Raw genomic sequence first — 26,375 nt, 5'->3', positions numbered from 1 at the left:
CCCCTCAGTGGAATGCCCGACAATCGAAATCGCAGCCACAGAAGTGGCACCCCAACACCATACCGACCACGCCACTGAGGCACTCAAAACAATTGTTTTATAGTGCAAGTGCGAGGTTGCACTATAAAACTCCTGGAACACCTTTCAAACCTTTTACTGTTCATTTCCGTTTCAGCGCTGAATGGCCTTAGTTGCCCCAGTGTGTGGCATAATACTAATGCAAACCAATTGCACACTTAGTTTCTAAACAATTTTTCCTAGTGTGGACAGCCTTAATGATACCAATGAAGTATTCTCGAAAGTCAGCTCGCCGTATGACCGGAAACTGTCGTTTCCCGTGGAATCGTGAAGTGGCGTTACGAAAATGTTTCTATATTTGATAACATAAAAGATAAGGATTGTTGAAGTCGACAGAAGGATGATGACAGAATTTTTGGATTCCTTGATTTTGAGTGACGAGTCTACACTTCATGTCAGTGGATTTCTTTTTTTTCTTAAGGGGATTCGATAAAGATTGAGGGGAGTGGGAATTGAGGGTGCCAGCGGATTAGATGGATGGATGTGGTGAGAAGGGATATGGGTGAGGTGGAACTGGGGGAAGAAGATGCTAGGAGCAGATTTAGATAGAGAAAGTTGACTGGAGCGGCCGACCCTGCTATACAGTGGGAATGATATGAAGATAAAGATTAAAGGTACATGCACCGCCCTTGTGACGTTACAAAACGCACAGTTGCAGGCCTGAAACAATGGACATGGAAGAAGGAAGTTTGAGAAGCAACAAAAATATGTTTTATTTTGCTTGGTGCGAAGAGTTCTTTTGAACAAGAATAGCAACAGTGACAGAAAAGCCTTAGAAAAGGGATGGAAATCTCGCAGGTAATGTGTATATAATATTTATATATATATATATCATAATATATATATATAAATATATAATAATAATAATAATAATAATAATATATGGGGAAAAGGGGCCAATAAAAACGCCAAAATATATAGAGAAAATTCAGAGACTGCTGTCTTTCTCTTCAGGTAGATGAAGAGGAGACAGCAGTCTCTGAAATATAGTATTTTATCTCTATATATTTTGGCGTTTTTATGGGGTCATTTTATTAGATGGAATTCAGTTGTAACAGAACATTTTTACCAGACTATATATATATATATATATATATATATATATATATATATATATATATATATATATATATATATATATATATATATATATATATATATATATATATATATATATATATATATATATATATATATATTGCTACTTTCAAAATGCATATAACCCCTCTTTGACTGTATAAAATGAAATTATATAGAGTTTTGCAACATTTTTCAGATTCCTTAGCTAGCCTAGAGTAATAGGATGTTTAAAATGTGTGTTCAGATTTCGCATAACATAATGTAAAAGAATATATAACATAGTATGAAATGAAAGAGAGGGAGACTAGCTTTGTCTGTTCCAATACTTTTCATCGCCTCTAGATTAAGGGAACTTGAGTCTCTGTTCTGTTATCATAACATGCCAATCTTAATTATCGCTCGACTTCTGTCTCGATCAGGTACGTGTCTTTGTTGAGCATACTGATCTCATATGCGTACGTCTTTGTCGAAACCACGTGTAGATTTCACGATTTTTCTGTAAAGTTACGTCATATTAGAAGCTTCTAGAAAGATTGTATCATCTTTTGCATGCCCAAAACGTTTGTGCCATCTCCACTGTCCAGTTTCCGAGAGCAAAAGATTTCATTACAAACTTTGAATTCCTGGCGTTCAGACATCTCCCTCTCTCTCTCTCTCTTTCTCTCTCGCACGCCACTTTTGATTTAATATTAACGTAAAGACTTTAGTGTACGTACTTGTTGGTCACTCATATAAACTTCATATTTGCGATTTCTTAGTTATTTAGTATTATTTGGTGCTTTTTATGGAATCTGAACAGACATTGTACAAGTGTGTAACAGCGCCTTTTTATTTTCAAAATATGGTGAATTGTGTGGTGAAATTGTGAAACAAGCTGTAGCAGAAAGAAATTGGTACCCAAGGTAACGTGTTGTTTTTTAGTTTATTAGTTGTAACTAATAGTTACAAGGGTTTAGAGAACTAATATTTACAGTGGTTTGAAGAACGATTTCAATTTTTACACATTGCAAATTTTTGTGTTTTGTGTTTGTTTCATTTGAAGCTATTTCTTTTGCATTTATCCATTTTCTTATTGAAGTGTGTGTTTTTATTTTATGTTCTGTGTGATTGGTACTTTTTGCAATTTTGGTATTTTACACCTTTTTCTGTGTTTTCATTTGCTTTCACAATTTAGATAACTTAGTTGTTTTCATTAATTAATAGTTGCATATTTAATTGAATTTAACACCTGTGAATTAATTTGCATTTACTTAGAATTCTTTTCAAGTTTCATTGTTTTTTAGCACTTGTGAATTAATTTCCAAATTTTAATTATTACCTAACACTTTTGAATTTTGATTGAATTAATTTTCTTGAATTTTGTGATAAATTAATATTGATTTAATTTTACTCAATTACTTCAAGAATTAATTAAACTTTGCTTTGTTTTCAAGTAACAGTAATTTTCCCTGATATTGTGAATTTCACTTATAAATTTTGGGTTTAATAATAAATTTTTTGTATTTTAAATTTCTATAAGTGTTTCTTTTCACCAGTATTTGTATAATTATGATTAGTTTAGGTAGAAACATAGAGTGGTAATTAAGCTGTTTTCCTTCAATTTACTTGAAGTGAGTTAGAACCAGGGAAGTACTTAAGACTTCTGAAATCAGGGAAATACTTAGACTTTTAAATTGTTATTTTTATTATTTGTTTAAGCAGCCATTTCCGACTAAGTCCAATCGGCTGCTTAATGCAGATAAAATCTGTTAAAATTACCATATTAAATAAATATATTTTTAGTCATTTAGTTTTTTTTTAAATAAATAAATAGATAAAACTTTACTGTACACATTTAAAATAAATTTGTATGAATAAAATTATTTACATTTTAATATATCTATCTAATAAAATTATTTATACATGTTTTAAATTATCTATATCTGTTAAAAATTTTCAAATCTTGCAAATATTTGAGTCGTCATCTCCTAGAATGTCCTGCATTCTAGCAGATGATCCAAAGTATTTAAGTCTAATATGTGAATACTTAGAGCATTCAATTAAAACGTGTTTCACAGTTACTCTGGTTTGACAGGTATCACATTCTGGAGGTGGCTGATTAGACATAAGAAAGCCATGGGTTAACCTTGTGTGCCCATTACGCAGCCTGCACAAAGCGACCTCATGGTTTCTCTGCTTCTGTAAAGAATTTTTAAAGGGAATGATAGTGGTCTTTACCACTCTAAGTTTGTTATTTTCAAGTGATAACCATTGGTCTCCCCAGATTTTATCTAAAATAAATGTAAAATCATTTTTGGAGTCCTTATAATATGTTTTGTACATTTTATTTCTATCATTTAATGCTGCTTCCTTTGCATTTTTATCTCCAATGTCATTGCCTTCAATTCCAACATGGCCTGGAATCCAGCACAAAGATATCTTGATATTTCGAAGGCTTAAAAAATGAATATTTTCTTGTATTGCTCTAATAGCGGGGTGATGATGATTAAAAGAATCTATTGCTTGAATAGCACTTTTTGAATCACTATATATAGTGTAATGTTTGCTGGGAGTTCTAGGGATTTTATACAGAGCCAATGAAATTCCTGCCAATTCAGCGGAATATATGGAGCTATAAATTGGCATTCTTCCACGATAGTATTTTTCGTCTGTAATAACTGCGAACCCCACAGCAGCATCAGTTTTTGAGCCATCTGTATAAATGGAGATAGTATTTGCATGGATTTCTTGGTGTTCCAAAAAGATTTGTTTGACAGCGTAACTTGGAATTTCATCTTTTTTTAAATCGAATAACTCATGGCATACATGAGGCTTATTCCATTTCCTAAAAGGTGTTGAATTTGGTAAATGGTTCAGGAATTTTAATGGTGGAATATTATACTTCTCTATGTATATTTTCAGTCGTATAACAATGGGTAAAATGATCGTGGTCCAATTCTTTTTGGAATGATGGTTTTATTTATAATTCTACTTAGTTTTGATGGGTATCTTAATGTCCGCGAATAGAAGTTTAAACTATATTCGACCCTTCTTTGATCAAGTGAACACAGACCTGTTTCACTATGCAGAGAAATAACAGGTGTAGATTTAAATGCACCCGTAGCATATCTCAAGCCTGCATTATGAAGGGGATCTAATTTTTCCAATGTACTGGCAGATGTAGAAGCGTATAGATGCGACCCATAATCAATTTTACTCAGTATCAAAGTCTTGTGTAAATAGAGTAGTGTGCTTCTATCTAAGCCCCACTTGGTATGTGCCAATTTCTTCAATAAATGAAGTACTTTACTACAGCTTTCACATAGGTAATTAATGTGAAATTTCCAAGTCATCTGTTGGTCAAAATGCAACCCAAGAAATTTGGTATGCGTAACAAAATTAATTGGTTTATCATACAGTAGCAATTTCATTTTCGGTACATTTTTCTTATTTGTAAAAGTAATGGCTACAGCTTTACTTGCCGATATAGTGAATCCATGTGCAGTAGTCCACGATACGATAAGATCAAGAGATTTTTGTAGTATGATTTGTCCACTTTAGATATCAGAGTGGATAATCCAAATGGCAAAATCATCTACATATAATGAACTCCATACACCAGTAAGTAGTTGTTTTGTAATGTCATTAATAGACTTTTAAGGTTGTTGATGGAGTGATGCCCTTTGATTAATTCAATTACTTACAAGGTTACCTCACACCTGTTTTGATGAACTTAGTCTGATTTTCTGCAATACTGGTAAGTTGTTTAAGGGATCACTGTTGCCTTTAGAGTATTCAGTCGTTTAGTACCTGTGATGAAGGTTCAGGTGTCTGGCTGTTGTGAGGTAACAATTAATGAATGGTAAGTGTAGTAACCAGATACTTGGCACTTCGTCACAATATATATATATATATATATATATATATATATATATATATCTATATATATTATTATTATATAATATAAATAATAAAATATATATAGATATAAATAATTAATAAATAATTATATATATATTATATATTACCGATAGTGGTATTCTGTTCTTTTACGAGAGCAGTTTATGGTTTCACTGACAACAGCGATACGATCGCCATAAATAATCTATAAGGCAATTAGAGAATATAACAGAATTTGGATTAGTGTTCGCAACTTTCGCATGAACATTTTTTGATTTGTTACTATTCAGCATTATCGTTTTATGCTATCTTTTTTATATGGTAGGATAAATATAGGAACCTCAAGCAGACTAGCAACTTTTTTTCAGAAAAATATTTATTCTCAATTTTACAATAATCAGTTGAAATTGTTCTTAATTTTTTTTTACATCAGTATGGCACAGCATTTATGTATAAAGCTATAGAAAAATAATACTTAAATTTAACTCTCTTACAAAACTCTGTGACCAGAAATCTTATTTTATTCACGACAACGAATTTCGATTCTGTATCTTATTACAACCAAGAGGGAAAACTCTACTACAGAGACACAGGAAAATGTCTATTATCCATAGTCTCGTTCATTCAAGAGGTTTCTGTAAATGATTGTCAAAATATTCATAACACTCCATACAGGAAGTTGACAGTGTCTTAGTACCATACGATCATTCTCGATAAATAATGCTGAGGAATCAAACATTCACATTTTGTTACAAGAAATTTCAAGAACTGTGGATTTGCAACATCCCATTTATAAGAAATATATGCCAACATTTCTGGCTCAATCGCCTGTACTCAGAATGTGATGTGTTTAGTAAATGTGTGATGAGTAAAACTGTACATCAAGAGCAGTATTAGTTCCAGGATGAAATTTGGTTTCAGTGGATAATTAAACTAGATAAGCTTAAGGGTTCCTCAAGAACATAACTATTTCTAAGATAACCTTTGTGTTAAGTGGATAATTACAAATGAATTAAAAGGTATATATATCAAGAACGGAATTATTTCCTGGATAACTTCTGCAATATGAGGATAATTAAGCAAGAAGTGTACGTCTCACTTAATCGCAGGAAGAACATATTGTTTTGAGTGAAAATATTGTAGTAAAGAGTTTATCTGAAGAAAACTTGAAGCAGCTTGGAATAACCCTGAAAATGAACGTGGTGTCTGAAAACTTGATATCCATCTTGATAATCCGATCAAAGAATATCAGATCATTTTTACTGTCGCCCGGATTCGCTGGTTCTTTTCCCCATGGAAAGAAAATGAGGCATCAGTTCATCTGATACTGCAGGAGACGAGCTGAGGCAACTGACAAACTGGGCGACAATCTCTCAGAGGCACCTTAATCCCAGTGTCAGATCACGGCCGCTGGCCCATGTCATAGAAGAGACTTGGGGATGGGGCGTGTCTCCTGCCAATTGGGTGTTCAGCACAGTCACATTCAGGACCAGCGAGCCCTTCCTGACAGGCCTCTGAACAAAACGCATCCCATGGATCTTCGGTCGTTGTAGTGACGACCGGTGCCTTTGTGGAAATTAAAGTACTGCCTCCGGTAGAAGCGTCTTCGCCTGGCATCACCGTCTTCACCTTGACGAGATCCGGAGTTATAACATGTTTCCCTTGCCGCTCCCCTCCTTGCGAAGCTTTCATAAAAGAATTCAATTTAATGACAGGTAGGGGCTGCGGATTCTCGCTTTGTTTTGAAAGGATTGGCATTGGCGAATCGATCGCTGAAGAGACGGGAGTTTGTTTTAATTCTTGTTGAGCATTCTCCTCAATTGCATTCTCATTATCATTTGCTAAAGAAAATATATCATAAGCAGCAGCATTTGCTGGAGGTTGCATTCGAGAGGGCTTCTTGGGTGAAAGAGAAACATCATGAAGGTTCAGTGACCTGGTATATGAGTTGCAAACCAGCATCAACAGTACTAAGCAGGACGAATATGAAGTCATGTTTATCTCTGGAAAAAAACAGAAACATTAGATAATCTACTGATCAGGAAAATTATGAAAAATGTGTCAAGTAGAACCTGATCTTTTTAATACGCCTACTCATTATCTGCATTTATCTTTTAGGTCAATCCAGTTAAATGGCGGTTGTGAAGAGTATACCGTTTTAATTTATCAAAAAGAATATCACCTGAGATTGAAAAGCTTGGACATTTAAGAGTAATGCGGTAATTGGCAGAAGCAAATTATGATAGTTTATTCTGGCGCGAAGGGGCCAGTTGATTAATGACCGCTGAAATTTACATTGAATAGATCATACAAGCATATATTACATACTACATCATGTTTTACAGATAAGATCTAACACTAACCAGTCATATATATATATATATATATATATATATATATATATATATATATATGTGTGTGTGTGTGTGTGTGTGTGTGTGTGTGTGTATGTATATATATATATATATATATATATATATATATATATATATATATATATAATGTAAAATTCTCCACTTACGTATTAAGAACAGTGGACAGACTGTTGATATGATCAGATTCCTTCTCGCAAGAAGATCTTAAAAAATATATTGGAGACTGAATTTGCTGGGAGATATTAGACAGAACTGAATAGTAAGTAGTCGCTCGCGTCTTTTTATGCATAAAACTGCTTGCTATCTACCCCAAAACCCCCAAAACTGATACGTGGGCCATCCAGTCCTATCGTTCCCATGTCTGTCACTGCGTGTGTGTTTTTATGTCGGTCTGTCTCTCTGTCTCTTCCGTCTGTCCGTGTACCTCTGTCTTTTATTCACGAGTTTTGCGCAATCTAGCAATCTCGTAAACATTAACAATGTCTTAAAAGGAAATTACCCTTTCTGTTTGTTTATGCAGGACTCACTGATTAGCGCAATTCAGAAAAGAATATTGTCACATGAGAGAGAAAATCTCCCTCTCTCTCTCTTACCAACTATCTGTATTCTCCCTTTAATTTTCTCCCACGAAACCCCCAATTTTCCCTCGGCTCAGGTGGTTCACCCTCCCCATTGACGTAAACCGACTCCGAGGCGTCTTTCTCGAGTGGCCACTGGCGTCTCACTCACTCTTCCGGCAAGGTCGATGCTGATAATTTTCTGTGTGTTTTTTGTATGTTTGTGTGTTAGGGACATTGTTTCTTTTATGTTGTTTCTGGCGTTGTTCTCGCACACATCCATGGGAGTTATTTTCGCTCTTATCTCCGTCAGTAAGATGGAAATATAATTCATCGCATCACGACAACACGAATGTACCCAAGAATTCTGGTATCATTGTGAAAATACTTCTCTTTCAACAAAAAGGAAATGTATTCATACATGAGTTGTAGTTTCGGAACCGTATTGATAAAACAGGTAATAACTATCAGTTCAGATTGGTATTGATAAAACAGGTAATAACTATCAGTTTAGATTGGTATTGATAAAACAGGTAATAACTGTCAGTTCAGATTGGTATTGATAAAACAGGTAATAACTATCAGTTCAGATTGGTATTGATAAAATATGTAATAACTATCAGGTCAGATTGGTATTGATAAAACAGGTAATAACTATCAGTTCAGATTGGTATTGATAACACAGGTAATAACTATCAGTTGAGATTGGTACTGATAAAATATGTAATAACTATCAGTTCAGATTGGTATTGATAAAACAGGTAATAACTATCAGTTCAGATTGGTACTGATAAAATATGTAATAACTATCAGTTCAGATTGGTATTAGTAAAACAGGTAATAACTATCAGTTCAAATTGGTAATTAGAGAATTAATACACCAAAAATCTTCAGATTTGGAGGAAGACCCGCAACTTGAACGTCCCGAATGTAATGGTTTGGAACACTGAGCAGCTGCATGCATTCAAGTCAGGCAGTCAGAGAATGTGTATCTGGCAAACAAGTGGAAAAATAAACATTTTTAATATTGCTCTTGTTGTTTAATTACAGCGCAGAGTCATGTTTATAAGCTCCACATGAAATAGTTTATCTTGACTGAAAATTAAAAATAGGGCCCAGTGGGTAAGAAGAGCCTAAAATAGACTTATGGGGAGTAACTGCAATAAGAAATAGTTACGGGTTAATGGAAGAACGTTGCAAAGAATCTCCAGCAGTCTTAAAGTTCTTCACACATGAAAGCGTCAACAGACCCTTAAGGCGGTGTAAATTTAATAATAATAATAAAAAAAAGTCTCAGTTATGTTGAAGGACTCGAACACACTTTCATTGCATAATCCATTCCATTTTTTAAACGAGGTCCCAAGGGCTGCTCTAAAAGCAAGAGCCAGTGCTGGCATAAGACCTGCTCAGATTAAAACAAAAACCAGCCAACTATCGAATGATTTGAGTGTGAAAGAAAACTGACTTGTGACCACAATAAGAGAATATCCAGCATGGGTCGGTGTACACCAAGGGCTAGGTCTGGAAGTATTGGATCCTAGCTGCCTGGATTGAACTGAATTGAACATAGAATTTTGGTCAAAGGCCAAGCACTGGTACCTATGAGGTCATTCGGCGCTGAAACGGCAATTGACAGTAAAAGGTTTGAAAGGTGTAACAGGAGGAAAACCTCGCAGTCGCGAAATGAATCAACCGTTAGGAGAGGGTGCTGCCTGGGACGCTCTAGAATTACCAGGCAGAAGTTAATCTGCCACTAGATTTTACACGAACATCTGGAAGAAATAAGTAAAATATTTACCGTTTTTCATTCTCTTTCGCATGATTTCCTATATCTCTTTATGCAACAAACCTCGGTTCTTCATCACAACTGGAATATTGGTCTTCAGTATAAATGTCAGAATTCTTATATAAAAGAAAAATAAACTTCACTATAGGTATGGGTGGTAAGTTTGACGGACTGTAAAGTTCACCGGAGCGGAAATCCTCTCTGAAGCCGTTCGATCAGTCAGCTGTGTAAAATTCGGACTTATTGTGCTAAATATTTTAACTGATTACGTAAAGTACATTTCTGTTTTTGCGTTCAAACGGAATACGAATGCTAAACGATTTTAATTACCTCAAATCTACTTTTCCACAAACAGAGAAGCCTCGAGAGTTGCCTGATTTCAGTAGACTCATTTCATCTGCACTTGATTTTAATCACCTTTTCTTAACTTATATTCATTTAACAGCTGTTAATTAGTCACGGACTTTATCTGTCGTCTATTTCCTGACCCAATTATTCAGCTCTTTTTTTTTTCCGGAAATAGTCTGTGATACAACACAGCTTACTTTGAGTAGTTCCGCCCATCCCGACCTACACGTTAGAAAAATTTTTCTGCGTGGCTCTCTTCCGTTTTCTCTTTTTTTCAAATTCGGGTATTTTCTCAAACGGATAGTCAGTATGATAATATTTTGCATATTGTTTTGTTCCACGAGATACATTCGATTCCTGGAACGTAACAGGTATCATATATCGTTATATCATATCGATACTTAAAGAGATTTATGCCTAGTGTAACAAACGAATGCCTGTCTGACGGTCAATCATACTTCGCAAGTTAGAACCGCCACGGTTGTTTAGAATCGAACTTTGTTTATGCCGCATTGCACATCTATGAAGCCTTCGTACAGAGAAATGACATCATGCATAACGGATGTCAGAGTTATCTCCGATGACGACATCAGTGAACAACGCGAACACTTTGCTTTAGTTTTGTGACGTTCTTTGATTGCAGGTGCCTTGGACCCTTCGAATTACTAGACAGATATCGAAATGTGATTGGCAGAAATGTCAACAAAACTTATTGCTGAATAACTCACCTTTTAATATCGCTTAAAGGTTATTCTAAATTACTTAATGCCACGCACACCGTGAAATGACAGAGAGAGAGAGAGAGGAAAGAGAGGGAGAGGAAGAGAGGAAAGAAAAAAGACAGAGAGAGAAGAGAGGGAGAAGAGAAGGGAGAGAGAGAGAGAGAGAGAGACTTCGTGTTTTACATTTGGGTATGAATATTCTCAATTTAAAATGAAAGATTTGCATTAGATTTAAATAAGTGGAAAAAAAGGCCCCCAGACGTTCATGCCGACAGTTTTCCCGTTCAGAAAATATTGCATTTCAAGAAAAATAGAGATTGGTGCTTTTATATCAGGATGAATTTCGTAGGTTTGAATTTTCTCGTATCCGAAGAACTTTCTTTCAGTTATATGTATTTTTCAAACTACCTAACAATGAATATGTGGCTAATACTCAGTTATTAATAATAGAATGTCTTATGAGCTGATCTTTCTCAACAATAATGCTAGAGACTAACATGCATTGGACTTCTCCGGATTAAGTTTCAAATGTATCAACTCCTCGGCATCTAAAATTTTACGAAGCTCAACTTGTTAGACCGACTTTTGCCAGACCAAAAACCTCCCGCCCTTTAAACCCCCAAAAGCATGCCTCGTGGGTAATCTTATCGTTCTGTTATCAATCGTTTGTCATTTTCCAAAATAAAGTTTCGTGAGTCAACAACCGGGGAGTTCCAAGAAAGACGGAAACAGGCCGTCTATGAGCACCTCATGAATGATAATGTAGCCGCACGAACGAAGACGACTCGTGCGGCTGACGCCAGTTATACCTCAGCGATCTGACTTCCTCACGGAACAGGACCAGGGATGTTGTGCCTTGTAGTTTTGTAGGTGAATAATAAAAAAAATAAATAATAAATAAGAAAAAAAACCATAACGCTTCACTTAAGTGAGGGTGTAGAAAAGCACAAGGTACTGCAACTAAATTCAGTTTTATATTCCAGTCGTATTCATCTGTTTGAAAAGTTCATTTATAAAATAGAATATAAAATTTACTCCAAAGGCCAAGCGTTGGGATCTATCAGGCCATTCAGCGCTGAAACGGAAATTGACAGTAAAGGGTGTGAAAAGTGTAACAGGAGGAAAACCTCGCAGTTGCACTATGAATCAATTGTTAGGACTGGGTGGAAAGTAAGATAGAAGAGGGAGAATATGAGAGGAGCTACAGTAAAAGGAACGAAAAGTGTTACAGCTAATGGGCCGAGGGCACGCTGCAAAGAACCTAAGGTAACGCCTACATTGCACCGCATGAGGTGCACTGACGGCACTATCCCCAAACGGGAGAAAAGTTCATTTATATTTCTGCAAGTCAAATGATTTTCGGATCTTTCAGTCTTTGCATCGTTTAACTCTGATTACTCTACTAAAATTTTATTTCATCCTTATCCAGAAGCAGCCCCTGTTATAAATACAGAAAAACATGGAATTGCCCATTGAAAAGATGTCATCGAAACTTAGATAACAGGCGAATGCATGTTGTAATACTTTCACGACTGACAGCCCATAGGTTTTCAAACTATCTCTTTCTTGGCTAAGCTACACGGAAATTGTCCTTATGTACTTCCTTTTCCCTTTCCTAATAACTTCTTTGACTATTTTTTTTACAAGTTAAAAGGAGAAATGACTTTCAACAAACCGGTATAATGTACACTCCAATCTTTTCTTACTTCAGTCATTAAAAGGCAAAGCTAACTTTGAACCAAACTGACAGCCTGTGAAATGTGCCCCTGCACTGACTGTCATGATGTCTACCTCTAAAATCTCTAGTAGACCCGAATTTATTTTAATTTCGGTGCTCGCGACTGAAATATAATGGCAAATTTCTCTCATTACATTGAAATGCAAAAAAATTCATTTGTGACGGTAGAATAGTCTGGATGTCTTGCTGCTTCTAGAAAGAAAGTTCCTCGTTGGACGGGTGGTACCAGTCCGGTGGTCCGAAGTTCGATTCTCAACTTGGCCAACGGGGAATCAGAGGAATTTCTTTCTGGTGACAGAAATTCATTTCTCGATATAATATCTAATCCTTCGGGCCAGCCCTAGGAGAGCTGTAAATCACCTCAGTGGTCAGGTAAAACTAAGATATACTAAACTTTCGAAAAAGAAAGAAGCTTTTCACAATAAGGAAAAGTATTATTATATATTGCTACTTTCAAAATGCATGTTTCCCCTCTTTGAAATGTCATGTAGATTGTGCAACATTTTTTCAGATTCCTAGATAGCTTAGAATAGGATGTTTTAAAATGTGTGTTCAGATTTCGCATTACATAATGTAAAAGAATATATATATAACGTAAAAAGAGAGAGATTTATTTTGTCTTTTCGAAACTACAAGTGTTTAACTTTTATGTCAACACTGTAAGATTAGAGGGTCTGCGAGATCCGTTTGCTTTCCTAAATCTGTCAACGCATGTGATAGCGAGAGAATTGAGTCTTGCGTTGTTATCAAAACATGTCAATCTTAATTGTCGCTCAGCCTCCGTTTCGATCGAGTAGAGTACGTCTTTTTTTTTAACAGACTGGACTCGTACGCGTATATCTTTGATCAAAACTACGTGCATATTGCACATTTCTTTATGAAGATTGCATCAGATTTCGAACTTACTGGAAGCATTCGTGACAAGAACGTTTTGTATCATATCTGGCCTGTCCAGTTTTCGCAAGGGAAGAAGATTTCATTAGATCATAGAACCTCGAGGCGGTTAGATCGCTCTCTCTCTCTCTCTCTCCCTCGACATCATTGAGATTATATTAACGAAACATAAATTGGTCACTCGTAACTTGTGAGAATTTCATATTTGATATTTCTTAGAGTTTATTTAGTGTTATTTAGTTTCTTTTGTGGAATCTGAACAAACATTGCTTTGTAACGGCGCCTGGTTTTTGTGAAATTGTGTAAGACAAGACTGCAGCAGAGAAAGAAGTTGGTATACCAAGGTAAAGTGTTATATTTTATTAGTTGCAACCAAGAACGGTTATGAACTGTGTTTAACTAATAATGGATAGGGAGTGTGGTTAACTAATAATGGATAGGGAGTGTGGTTAACTAATAATTGATAGGAACTGTGGTTAACTAATAACAGATGGTTGTGAAGGTTTGGTAAAAAGTGTTGGTTACAGTGTTTTGAGTGAAAAGATTTACACTTTTACACATTGTGTATTTTTTGTGTTTGCGTTTGTTCCATTGTTTGTGCACTATTTCCTTTTCTTATTGAAGTGTGTCTTTTTATTTTTATGTTTTCATTTGCATTCACAATTTAATTGACTTAGTTATTTTCATTGCTTAATCATTGCACATTTAATTAAATTTAACATTTGTGAATTAATTTGCATTTACTTAGAATTCTATTAAAGTTTTGTTGTTGTCTAGCACTTGTGAATTAATTTCAAATTTTCAATTATTGCCTAACACTTTTGAATTTTGATTGAATTAATTTTCTTGAATTTTGTGATAAATTAATTTTGATTTAATTTTACTTAATTTGATTCAAGAATTAATTAAACTTTACTTTGTTTTCAAGTAACAGTAATTTTCCCTGATATTGTGAATTTCACTTCTAAATTTTGAATTTAATAATAAATTTTTGTATTTAAAATTTTTATAAGTGTTTTGATTTTTATACCAGTATATATGATTATGATTATATTGATGATAGGTAGAAACATAGAGTGGTAATTGATTTGCTTTCCTTCAATTTACTTGAAGTGACTTAGAACCAGGGAAGTACTTAGACTTCTGAAATCAGGGAAATACTTAGAGTTTTAAAGTTGCTGATGGAGTGATGCCCTTTGATTAATTTAATTACTTACAAGATTACCTCACACCTGTTTTGATGAACTTAGCCTGATTTTCTGCAATACTGGTAAGTGTTAAGGGATCACTGTTGCCTTTAGAGTATTCAGTCGTTTAAATGTGTTATGAGGGTTCAGGTGTCTGGCTTTTGGTGAGGTAATATTTGATGCATGGTAACCAGATACTTGGCACTTCGTAACAGTATCTTTAGACATACAACATAGAAGTGACATGATCACATGTTTACTACACTGACTAAACATAGACCTGGCCGCAAACTGTCTCTGTGAAACAGCCCTATGAAATTTTTAGAAAAACAGTCATACCCAGATGTGGTGTTGACAGGTCTAGAAAGGTTCTGTATTGAACTGACAAAGATGCGATGGCAGGATGAAGAGCGTTAAGGTAATCATTCTGTGCTGGATTATATGGACCAGAAACACTGCCGCTGTGGGAATGGGATTCCAAATGCTCTCATTTTAATTTTACAACAATTCTTATTATGCAATGAACGATGACAAGAGAATGGAGGGATACTTATCGGTGCAAGATTGTGTGAAAGAAAGTCTACGGAATCAATTCATTTTTTTATTTGTCTATTTATGTATTGAGAAAATATAAATAAGTTACTAAGTTTGCAGTGGATTGCAGTTCCTATACGTAATCCAGGTGAGTGGCCCTCCCTACCGACTATTAGCAACCTTAAAAAAAAAAGTCAGAAATCGGTCCTCAAACTGATGTAGCTACTCTTTCCTGTAAAAGACCTCTGTTGTAATAAATTCTCTTACACATTATGCAGTTGTATTAATGTATAATTAAAATATAGATAAAATAGATTTTATACAACTATATATATAATGTATATGTATACTGAATCACGAAAATATGGAATGTGATGAATATATAAATAAAGACGAATCCCATGAGAGAAAGAGCAACAATGGATTGGTGCTAGGCCTTTAGACTTACTGTCCTTCTCTTAGCAGACTGTTTCTCTTTCCTTCGTGGCATTTATCTTTATATACGTATATATATATATATATATATTATATTAGATATATATATGACGAGAGAGAGAGAGAGAGAGAGGGTTCAGGAGGTCCATTGATACTTCACATGAAGGCCAATATTTATTATAAAACGTTTCGCACATCAACTTTGTACATCTTCAGTCTGTTAAAAGAGAAATGCATATATTAAAAAACTAAAAATAAGGATTCACAATAGTATTCATGTTAAAATGCAGTAAAAATATAAACAGTTAAAAAAGAGAGAAGAAGAACCACTGAGGTACCAACCAACTAGAGTGGAAGGAAAGCAAGGAATGATTTTTGAGAGAGCCAGGTCCAAGACGTTGACTATGCCAGATGTAGAGGTGAAGCCGAGGTGTTGTTATTCAATGGGGGAACCAGTCTTTTAATAATTAACGATTCCAAGGTAGTCAGGTGGTCCGGGTCTTTAGTGTAACCTATTATCGAGAAGTCCTGTTTCGATACATTTATTTTGCATTTAGCGGCACGATTCTTGATATTAGAAAATTCAGGATTGCTAATTCTTTGACCTGTTCTATAACTGAAACCCATATGGCTGCAATATCTCACCTGCAGTAATCTTCGAGTAGATCCCACGTAAGTTGTAGGGCATCCTGCGCATTTGAATTTAAATATACAACGTTGGAGGATTCATAAAGTCCTGCAGACGATCTTTGAAATTAAAAAGTGAGCCAATTTTGCAAGGATTATTTGAGATAAGTTTAATTTTGAGACAAGGAATTTCTTGTTCTATTATTTGTGTGAGTCTGAGAGAAAACTTCGAGTTAGTTATATATGGAATCGACGCATACATTAGTTTCTTTGGGACATCCATTAGCGTAGGAGGTGGTTGGATATAGTTACCTACTAATTTATTAATTATATTAAGTACAATGTTTTTGGGATAGGAGCTTTTTTGGAAAAAGGTTATTAAAAATTCCATTTCGTTGTGAAAAATTTGCCAGTTGGATGAGTATTTCAAAGCTATATAGACCAGTGTGTATATGGTATTAATTTTAAAGGTTTTCTGACAAGAATTGTAGAAGTTATTGGCTAATCCCGTGAACGTCTTTTTTCGATATACTGCAGTCGTGAATTCTGAATTGACTCTAGTGACAAGGATGTCCAGAAATGGTAATTTGCTTTCATTTTCTATCTCCATTGTGAATTTAATATTGGGATGTTGGACGTTCATATGTTCCAAACATTTTGCTATTTGCCATTGATATCTGAAAAGTGAAAATGTGTCGTCAACATATCTTCTGTAATACATTGGTTTACAAGAAATAGGATATATATATATATATATATATATATATATATATATATATATATATATATATATATATATATATATATATATATATATATATATATAATTTACATTCTAAACCTGGAAATGGAACTTGTTACAATCTGACTAAAATTCCTGGATTGGTACAACACAGAAGAAAAAAAATGAGCTGAGGCTTTACTAGGAGAATTTTAGATAAACTCTTAGGATAGCTAAAATCACATAAATTTACAGTAACACAAATCAGAAAATGGGAATCACTATAACAGGTGAAGGGGATCCTGTAGGAGCACTTAATTAAGATGAACAGATAAGAGGATGCCGGGGATTTCACTTCAAGGATACCGTGCCAATGACAGCACAATCGAAGCAGAAAGATCTACGGTGAAAAAACTTCGTCTGCAATGAAGAATGCATACGATTAACTAACGAAATTAGCGCAATTAGGGGGTCAAGGATGTACTGAAGGTGCCGACAGATCCTTGGGTATAACACTGTTGAATTCACTTGTGAACACACATAACAACAAAGATATGTATGAGAATTGCGTTGGAAACACGGAAAATGGAATAGCAAAAGAAAAAGGAACTATGTGACTGGCAAAACTCGAATTCCTGGCACTGTACCTTGTGTCGAAGCGATGGGTTCTTGTAGATGCCATTGAAAGAGGGGGTGGGTGTATTAAGGGAGCCGGCACTAGAAATATACTGGAATGGAAGCCAGCCACGTGGTTTTGTGAAATGGCTCTTGAGAAGCGGAGCTCAAAGAATAGTAGGTATTAGGACTGCATCTCGTGTCCCTGATGAGAGGCGTCATGTGCTGATCTTCTTATCCCTCCACCTGGATTAATTTCCAATTCTTGCAGGAGTCGTCCGTTTTCTGTATTGCTGCCTTAACTTCATGTTTCGCTTTGTTGACCACATGCTAAATTGTCGGGCATGCATGGGTTATCTCGTGTCATGGTGTCGCCGAACTTCGTTTTTTGGTGCGTGGGTCAGCTGTCCTGGATTAGTGCCTCCTGTGGCGCTGACTCAGGAACTTCCTTAAGTAGTGCCTGGGGCGATCATACGAACGAGTCTTGTCCTCAACTACGGGCTGCTCTATGAGCAAGAGCCCGTACTGGCATAAGGTCAGCTAAATCTAAAACAACATTGTCTTCAAGGGCAACGAAGTGACCTAAATAGGAGTTTAAACACAGTCACATGGTCTAAGAACTGAATGAAAAGACCGCTAAATAAAGATAGATAACAAATTCTCTAAGACCAACTGTTAATGTCGACAGCGTTATTAAATTATTTTTTTTTACGGCTTTAGAAAATTATGTTCTTGAAAGTAGAGCTGGTTTGGAAAGGAAATAGGTGTCCCTCATTGCTATAAATATATATATATATATATATATATATATATATATATATATATATATAAATACATATATATATATATATATATATATATATAGAAGTAATAAAAGACCACACTTATGTAGGATGTGTATTAAGTAGACCTCATCAGCCGTACTGATGAGGTCTACTGATCAAGTAGACGAAAGCTCCCGTCTTTTTAAGGATTTTTTAAATACACATTTTACACAAGTTCGGACTTTGTTACTTGCAAAATATTACAGTCACGTTATGGTGATTTATTATAATATATATATACACGTTATATATATATATATATATATATAAATCACTGTGTTTATAGTAGTTTGTACAGACTAAATCATATAGATTTATATATATACCACATATATACAGATATCTACATATATATATAGATATAAAATCACTGTTGTTTATTAGAGTTTCCACAGTTTACAGACTCTCATATTATATATATATACAGTTATATATATATATATATTACCATTATATATACATAATTATATACATATATATAGTTATACATATATATTATATATATACATAATATATAATATAGATATTATATAAATCCAATGTGTTTATTAGAGTTCCACAGTGTGTGCAAGATACACGTTGCTCACATGGTGTATATTATATATATATATATATCTATATATATACAATATATATATATATATATATATACATATACATATATACATATATAATATTATATATATAATATATATTATTATATAGATAAATCACTGTGTTTATTAGAGTTCCAACAAGTTGTGCAGACATCTCATATTGTGTGTATATATATATATATATATATATAATATATATATATATATATATGTATATATATATATATATATATATATATATATATATATATATATAAATTTCTGACTCACATCGGGATAGAACCCGTCTCTCAATGAAAGGCACATAGGCATAGAATTGGAACTTAGTGGAAGTAGTACTTCTTTACTTGAGGGTTTTTTTCCCTTAAACATATCTACAGGGAATTTAACACAAATGGTGAGTCAACTGGTAGTATTCCACTCGAATTACTTCTTCACCGTGATCATGAAGAATTAATCAACACAAGGGCACGAGTTTCACAGAAATTTCTCACTCGCATGCATATTGCTATGCTTGCAATTCGTGATTCACTGCAATGGACTACAGTTCCTCTTGCATATTCCAGCTGACTATCCCTATTATCGTCGATAATATATATATATACAGATAATATATATATATATATATATATATATAGATATATATATTATATATCTATATATATATATAGAATATATATATATATATAGATATATATTATATTATATATATTGCTACTTTCAAAACGCATATATCCCCTCTTAGACTGTATAAAATGTTATGTCAGAGTTTGCAACATTTTTTCAGATTCCTAGATAGCTTAGAGATAGGATGTTTTAAATGCGTTCAGATTTCTGCATTACATATTGTAAAAGAATATATAACATAGAATGTAGAAAGAGAGAGAATATCTTTGTCTGATCAAAGCTAGAATTATTTCAGTAACTTTTCATCTCCTCGAGATTAAGAGAGCTCGAGTCTTTGTTGTGTTTTTAAAAACATGTCAGTCTTAATTATCGGTCGACCTCTGTCTTGATCGGGTACTGTTAAACTAGTACATACATGAATGTATACTCGTTTGATACACGTTCATCTTTGCCTGAAACCACGTGCAGATTTCACGGTTCGTATGTAAAGTTGTGTCACTTTTCGAAGCTTCTAGAAGAATTGTCTCAAAATGTTTTGTGTCATCTCCACTGCCCAGCTCTTATGCGAAATGAACGATTTCTTTTGGGCTTAGATTCTCAAAGCGGTTAGATCTCTCTCTCTGTACCTCACCATAATTGATATTAACATAACGTAAATTGGTCAATTGTAACTTGTAGATTTCAGATTTGATATTTCTTAGAGTTTATTTAGTGTTATTTAGTGCTTTTTGTGGAATCTGAACAAACATTTCACAAGTGTGTGTAATGGCACCTGTTTTTGTGTGTGTGAAACAAGCTGCAGCAAAGAAAGAAAGAAGTTGGTATACCAAGAAGGTAAAGTGTGTTATATTTTATTAGTTGCAACTAATAACTAATAACTGATGGTTATGATGGTTTGGTAATAACTAATAACTATTGGTTATGATGGTTTAGAGAACTAATAACTAATAGTTACAATGGTTTGAGTGAAAAGATTTACATTTTTACACATTGCAAATTTTTGTTTTGTTTCATTCGAAGTGATTTTTATGTTTTGTGCATTTATCCATTTTCTTATTGAAGTGTCTTTTTATTTTATATTCTGTGTGATTAATACTTTTTGCAATTTTGGTATTTTCCACTTTTTCTGTGTTTTCATTTGCATTCACAATTTAATTACCTTAGTTATTTTCACTACTTAATCGTTGCACAATTAATTAAATTTAACACTTGTGAATTAATTTGCATTTACTAAGAATTCTTTTCAAGTTTTATTGTTGTTTAGCAGTTATGAATTAATTTCCAAATTTTAAGTATTGCCTAACACTTTTGAATTTTGATAGAATTAATTTTCTTGAATTTTGTGATAAATTAATTTTGATTTAATTTTATTTAATTGATTCAAGAATTAATTAAATTTTACATTGTTTTCAAGTAACAGTAATTTACCCTGATATTGTGAATTTCACTTATAAATTTTGAGTTTAATAATAAATTTTTGTATTTAAAATTTTTATAAGTATTTCATTTCTAACCAGTATATTTGCATATTATTATATTGATGATAGGTATAAACATAGAGTGGTAATTGACCTGTTTTCCTTCAATTAACTTGAAGTGACTTAGAACCATGGAAGTACTTGGACTTCTGAAATCAGGGAAATACTTACTTTTAAAGTTGTTGATGGAGTGATGCGCTTTGATTAATTTAATTACTTACAAGATTACCTCACACCTGTTTTGATGAACTTAGTCTGATTTTCTGCAATACTGGTAAGTTGTTAAGGGATCACTGTTGCCTTTAGAGTATTCAGCCGTTTAGTATCTGTGATGAGGGTTCAGGTGTCTGGCTTTTGTGAGGTAACAATTAATGAATGGTAAGTGTAGTAACCAGATACTTGGCACTTCGTCACAATATTTATATATATATAATTTCTCGTGTCAACCGGCGATTGCTAACGTATTGCAAAAAATTCCCACTTTACAAATTAAACCTACAAAAATATATCTCTCCTCAAATTGATTAAGCTAATATCCGTCTAAAATGGCACTTTTCCTAAACTAGAAATTGTTTTGCCCAATCCAATTCATTACGCATATAAATGCTGCAACTGAAGTAAGTATGTAGTATATCTATAGACCTTGGAGGAAAGCAGGATACCAGCATATGACAGAAACAGTTCTGCCCATGTGACAGAACCAAAAGAGATACATATCTCAGATAATGAAAAACAAATACAATGGGAAAGTAAGATAAATATTAGGTGATTAACAAAATACAATACCTCACATATCACAATAGCACGATAGTGGCTGTTCTGCTTAAGTTACCTACCTGTCAGGTTTGTAAATTTTCACGAATTTTACGTACAGAGCAGGACCTAATCTTTATAGCATGCTGATAATCATACGTTTTTTAGAATATCTGGTGTGATTTGTTCCCGTTTACGATAAAATGTATGAAGAACACAAAAGTTCAGAATGAAAAACTGTGTATCCGAAAGACATTTCAAGACGTTGACTTCAGAGCCCGTGCTATTTAGCTTGGGACTTTTGAACAAATTCTTTCACACTCAACTCAGTAGCATTAGTAACAAACACAACATATATGTTACTGAGAAATTAAAGAAATTAAATAAGCTTTCATCTGGATCACTAAGTAGTTGTGAAATGAAACTATGTTGTTCAGGCATGTTACATTCAACCAATCATCGTCAAGTGCCCGCCGCCCACACGTTACCAATATCAATGGACTAAATGTCGATAGACAAAATGTCGACGGTCGTTATTTTTTACTTATCATTGGACCAAGTACTACCTTAAGCTGCAAAGAAAGAAAAAAAAAACTTCACGAAAATAGTGAAGAGTAATAAGAATATTTATTTATAGCAACATAAGAACACTAAACATGATTTTAAAAGTCCAACACTGGAATAAACATAGGTACTGTCGGCCAAAAAACTCGTGGCAGAGTTTCATAATTTTTCGTTCACCTGCCTGACGCACGATTCATGCCTTATTTGTCTATTTTTCTTTTCAAAGATGGAAGAAATCATGTGTAATGATGTTAAAAACAGTCACTGATATCTTTAGAACATTATGTTATGTTATTGTGTAAAACTATTTTCCATATAGCAAAATTGTCGTGAACGAAACGAAGTGATAAAAAACGTCATATCACAACCATAGATATACATTACCAAATAGATAGGAGACACCTATCACTAGTAGTATCGCATAAACATAGTCCTTAAATTGTCATTTCAATATTAAGTTGAAGGTAGTTGAACTATTCCATTTGTTAAATTTTACAGAAAACATTGGAATCTCACAAAATGCTATCAAATTTACAAACAAAAAGAAAAAAAAACGATATCTTAACAGTGAACCAGGCGACCTCACTCTATTGCTTTGGATGTTATGTGCACGGGAATCTAATATCAGTGTGTCATTTATCGGTCTAAGAAACATCCCTCGATGAGCGAGAGAATTATTGCACTGCATTCGGTGCAAGTTCCTGTTGGAGAGATATCAAGAAAGCTTAATAAACCGGAGAGAATCATACATAGATGAATAAAATTGTTTAAAGAACGGCAAAATTAGAACATGGGCCTAGAGGTGGAACGCCTCGAAGCACCATATGAGAGCAAGACAATACAGTAGTGTAAATGTTGCTGAGCAACATTCATTTGTGAACTTTGAATTCTAGTGCCTCGTCACGACATTGCTGAACCAGGAATCATAACTAGCTCTGCGCTTATGACTGGTGTCTGATGAATACTTTAGATGGAGAGGAAGAGATTTTTAAATCTACACTTGAAGTCTTTGATAGTTGTCTAATGAATAAGTCTAATGAATAAGCAAACGTATCTTTGATGAATGAGAGATTCAGTTAGGCTTACTCTTTTTGTTTTGTTTTTTATCGGTGGCCAGTGAATTCCACGGAGGGAGGGAAACGGTTTCAGTGATGCATACATTTTTTTCTTCAAAACCTAAAGAGTACATTTTATTTGAGAGATACTTTATTAACATCGGCCTAATCCTTCCATCACTCCTATACGCCACCTCCGCTCTCTTCTACATCTCAGGCGACTAGATCCGACTTCTCACTACAAACTCCATCTCGTGAAAGCATCACTAATGATAACGGTTATTTTAAAATTTCCCGCTCGACAACGGACGCCTTAAAATGCATGTTTATAAAATATTTTATGTTCAAAGAAACTTTATATTTCATTCCACAAAATATGTGCATACACTCGTGTTACACCCTGTGACCGTCAAAGAGCAACCCTTCATTAAAGCAGTAGGTTTTTCTTGAAAAAAAAAAAAAAAACATGAAATAGACTTAAACGAGAACGTCACCTTTCATATTTCGTATCCTTTCAGCTACTTTATAATATGCTTATGGTAGTAGGTCCAGTAGGTATACTTGTAAAACTAATTTGAATTAATTTCTATTTAGAAGAAATGAATAGCTACAAAAAGATCAACCTAAGAAAGCTTTAAGGAAAGTAAGATTTTCCTAATGTATTCGTCAGTTTTGACTCCTACAGCTTTCCAAGGTGTCCAAAGGAAACAAGATGATATGCAAGGAATTCGATAAAAAATAAGACTGAATTATATTCGTCTGATTTTTTATGATTGCTTTTATTTAGACTTTGAATAGCTAGGTCTGAGTTAATTATGTTAAGTAATTATGAAAAGGATAAGAAGAAAGGTGAACATGGCTAATAAAACAAGAATAACGGTAATAGTCAAATAAAGCATAGATTATATATATATATATATATATATATATATATATATATATATATAGTCGATTTAGATATTCATTAATATTACGTATCCGAGAGAGTATACTGCTGAAAATAGACCTAGGCAAATCATGTGGGAAAATCAGAAGTTCAATTTAGGCCCACTAAAAGTGTCATGCAAATTATTTTATTGATCAAAGGACAAAATTAGTTTAACTAAACATCGTTTTCAAAGAATGTTAACGCCTTGATGTATTATTTATCGGCTGTAGGAGACGAAATGACAACACCCCAGTGCAGTACGATATGTTGAGTCAAGACTCGAGCGGCAGCAAAGCCAACTTCAAAATCTTCGGTTTGCTGTCACGAAGTTAGAATTGAGAATAAAATTAGAAATCGTGGACCCATCGGTATATATTTTCCTTACTTTGCAAAATAATTATCTTTAATACATTGAATAAGTCTACTCAGTTCTAATGTAATTTATTTCAAGTATAGAACCTTTGAAAGGAAATGTTATTTATTGTTAAGTAAATAATCTAGCACCTGCATATGGCAATATTTCCATAACGAACAATGAATTAAGAAACTACGCCAATTATTCGTTGGCCGTCTGTACATCGTTATAAAACTACATAAATGGTTAAGTGTAATATATTTATTGAAGCAACATGATAAGAATTCTAAAAATTGCGCGTAAAAATTCCAGTATATTTTCAGCGTACGCCTTCAACAAAGTTTTTCAACCTGGTATTTACTTCAGTATATACCTTGTTCTTGTACCCAACAACCTTTTCTTGGAACACTTGTTACTTGACGGCTTATCCAGGTCCCGCACCACTTCCATGGCGATCGCAGGGGCCCCATTATCAGATTAATAGTTTATTCATCAGATGTCTTTGATCACATCACTGTTTGATCTTCCATACCTTAGCATCGATTAAACAAAAAGGTTTTGTTTCAAGTTTCTTCTTGAAAGACTTCAAATCCTCAATCTGCCTCAGCTCAAGAGGAAGCTTGTTGTATAATCTAGGAGCTGCATATTTAAGGCTCTGGAGCCACAGACTGGGGAAAAACCGCGGCTCTACCAGCTTGAAATCATCTGTAACTAGTCTCGTACCAAGTCAATTCATTGGAGGTATAAACTAACTGTAGTAGATCTCTAAAATATCGAAGAGAGTCGGTTTTAACAACTCAATGGCTCAACACACATGCATAACTTTAATATTCTGGCCTTCACTGGGAGCCAGAGCAAATCAATTAAGACAGGGGTAATCCTGTCCTGTGGAGCAACACCTTTAATAGTCTAGCAGTTCTGTTCATAATCTTATATATTCTTGAGATGATATCCAGCAACTTTCACTACATTATTAGCCTAATTTGTCGAGTGAGTGACAAGCCACAATCCAAGTACACCCAGAGTTCACGGACCCTATCTGTCTGGACCCAATCTTAATTTTTACACATTTGATTAGAGCTCAGACTCCTTACTTTTCTAAGAATTTCATTTCAATTATTATACATTTGTACAGCCTATTATGAAACGTAGGAAATTGTTTAAAATTTACATCAAATATTTACATAATTATAATTTCTTTGCAGCTTCAGGTATTTGTTACATAGACATAAAAAGGTAACAACCGTCGACATTTTGTCAATCGACATTAAATTTCATTACTGATACTTATACAGTGTCGATATTATGACCATCGACATTTTGTCTGCGTACCACGTCAACAACTAAAGGTATTTCCAGGCAGATAATGGGATGATGCTTCACATGTCACTCATGATTATTGTTTTACACATTACTGTTAGGAACCTAACCTATCTGATCAATACCAGGTTCAGCAAAATTTAGTTTGAGTGCTTGAAATGGGGATTGTCATCGCTCATAGGTATTCTCATTCAAAATCACAGTACTTGGATCATCGACATTCTCTTCCTCCGTGTCCGTAATAACAAAGTCAAAATCAAAATCACCATCATTCTGTGATAGCGATCATTGCATATTTG

At 34.0% G+C, this 26,375-nt stretch overlaps 1 long non-coding RNA gene across 1 annotated transcript; it reads right to left on the bottom strand.

Annotated features, from left to right (window-relative positions):
* Window positions 1–5,980: 5,980 nt before the first annotated feature.
* Window positions 5,981–7,875, bottom strand: LOC135226371 (uncharacterized). The gene is made up of 2 exons (XR_010317216.1): window positions 7,559–7,875; window positions 5,981–7,040 (listed from the first exon to the last, which is right to left on the bottom strand). It is a non-coding gene; the product is annotated as an uncharacterized LOC135226371 (long non-coding RNA).
* Window positions 7,876–26,375: the final 18,500 nt, after the last annotated feature.

The sequence above is a fragment of the Macrobrachium nipponense genome, chromosome 20, assembly GCF_015104395.2.
Source record: "Macrobrachium nipponense isolate FS-2020 chromosome 20, ASM1510439v2, whole genome shotgun sequence".
Classification (NCBI taxonomy): domain Eukaryota; kingdom Metazoa; phylum Arthropoda; class Malacostraca; order Decapoda; family Palaemonidae; genus Macrobrachium; species Macrobrachium nipponense.
The sequence above is the reverse complement of the archived record's forward strand: the minus strand, read 5'-3'. Positions and strand labels throughout refer to the sequence as shown.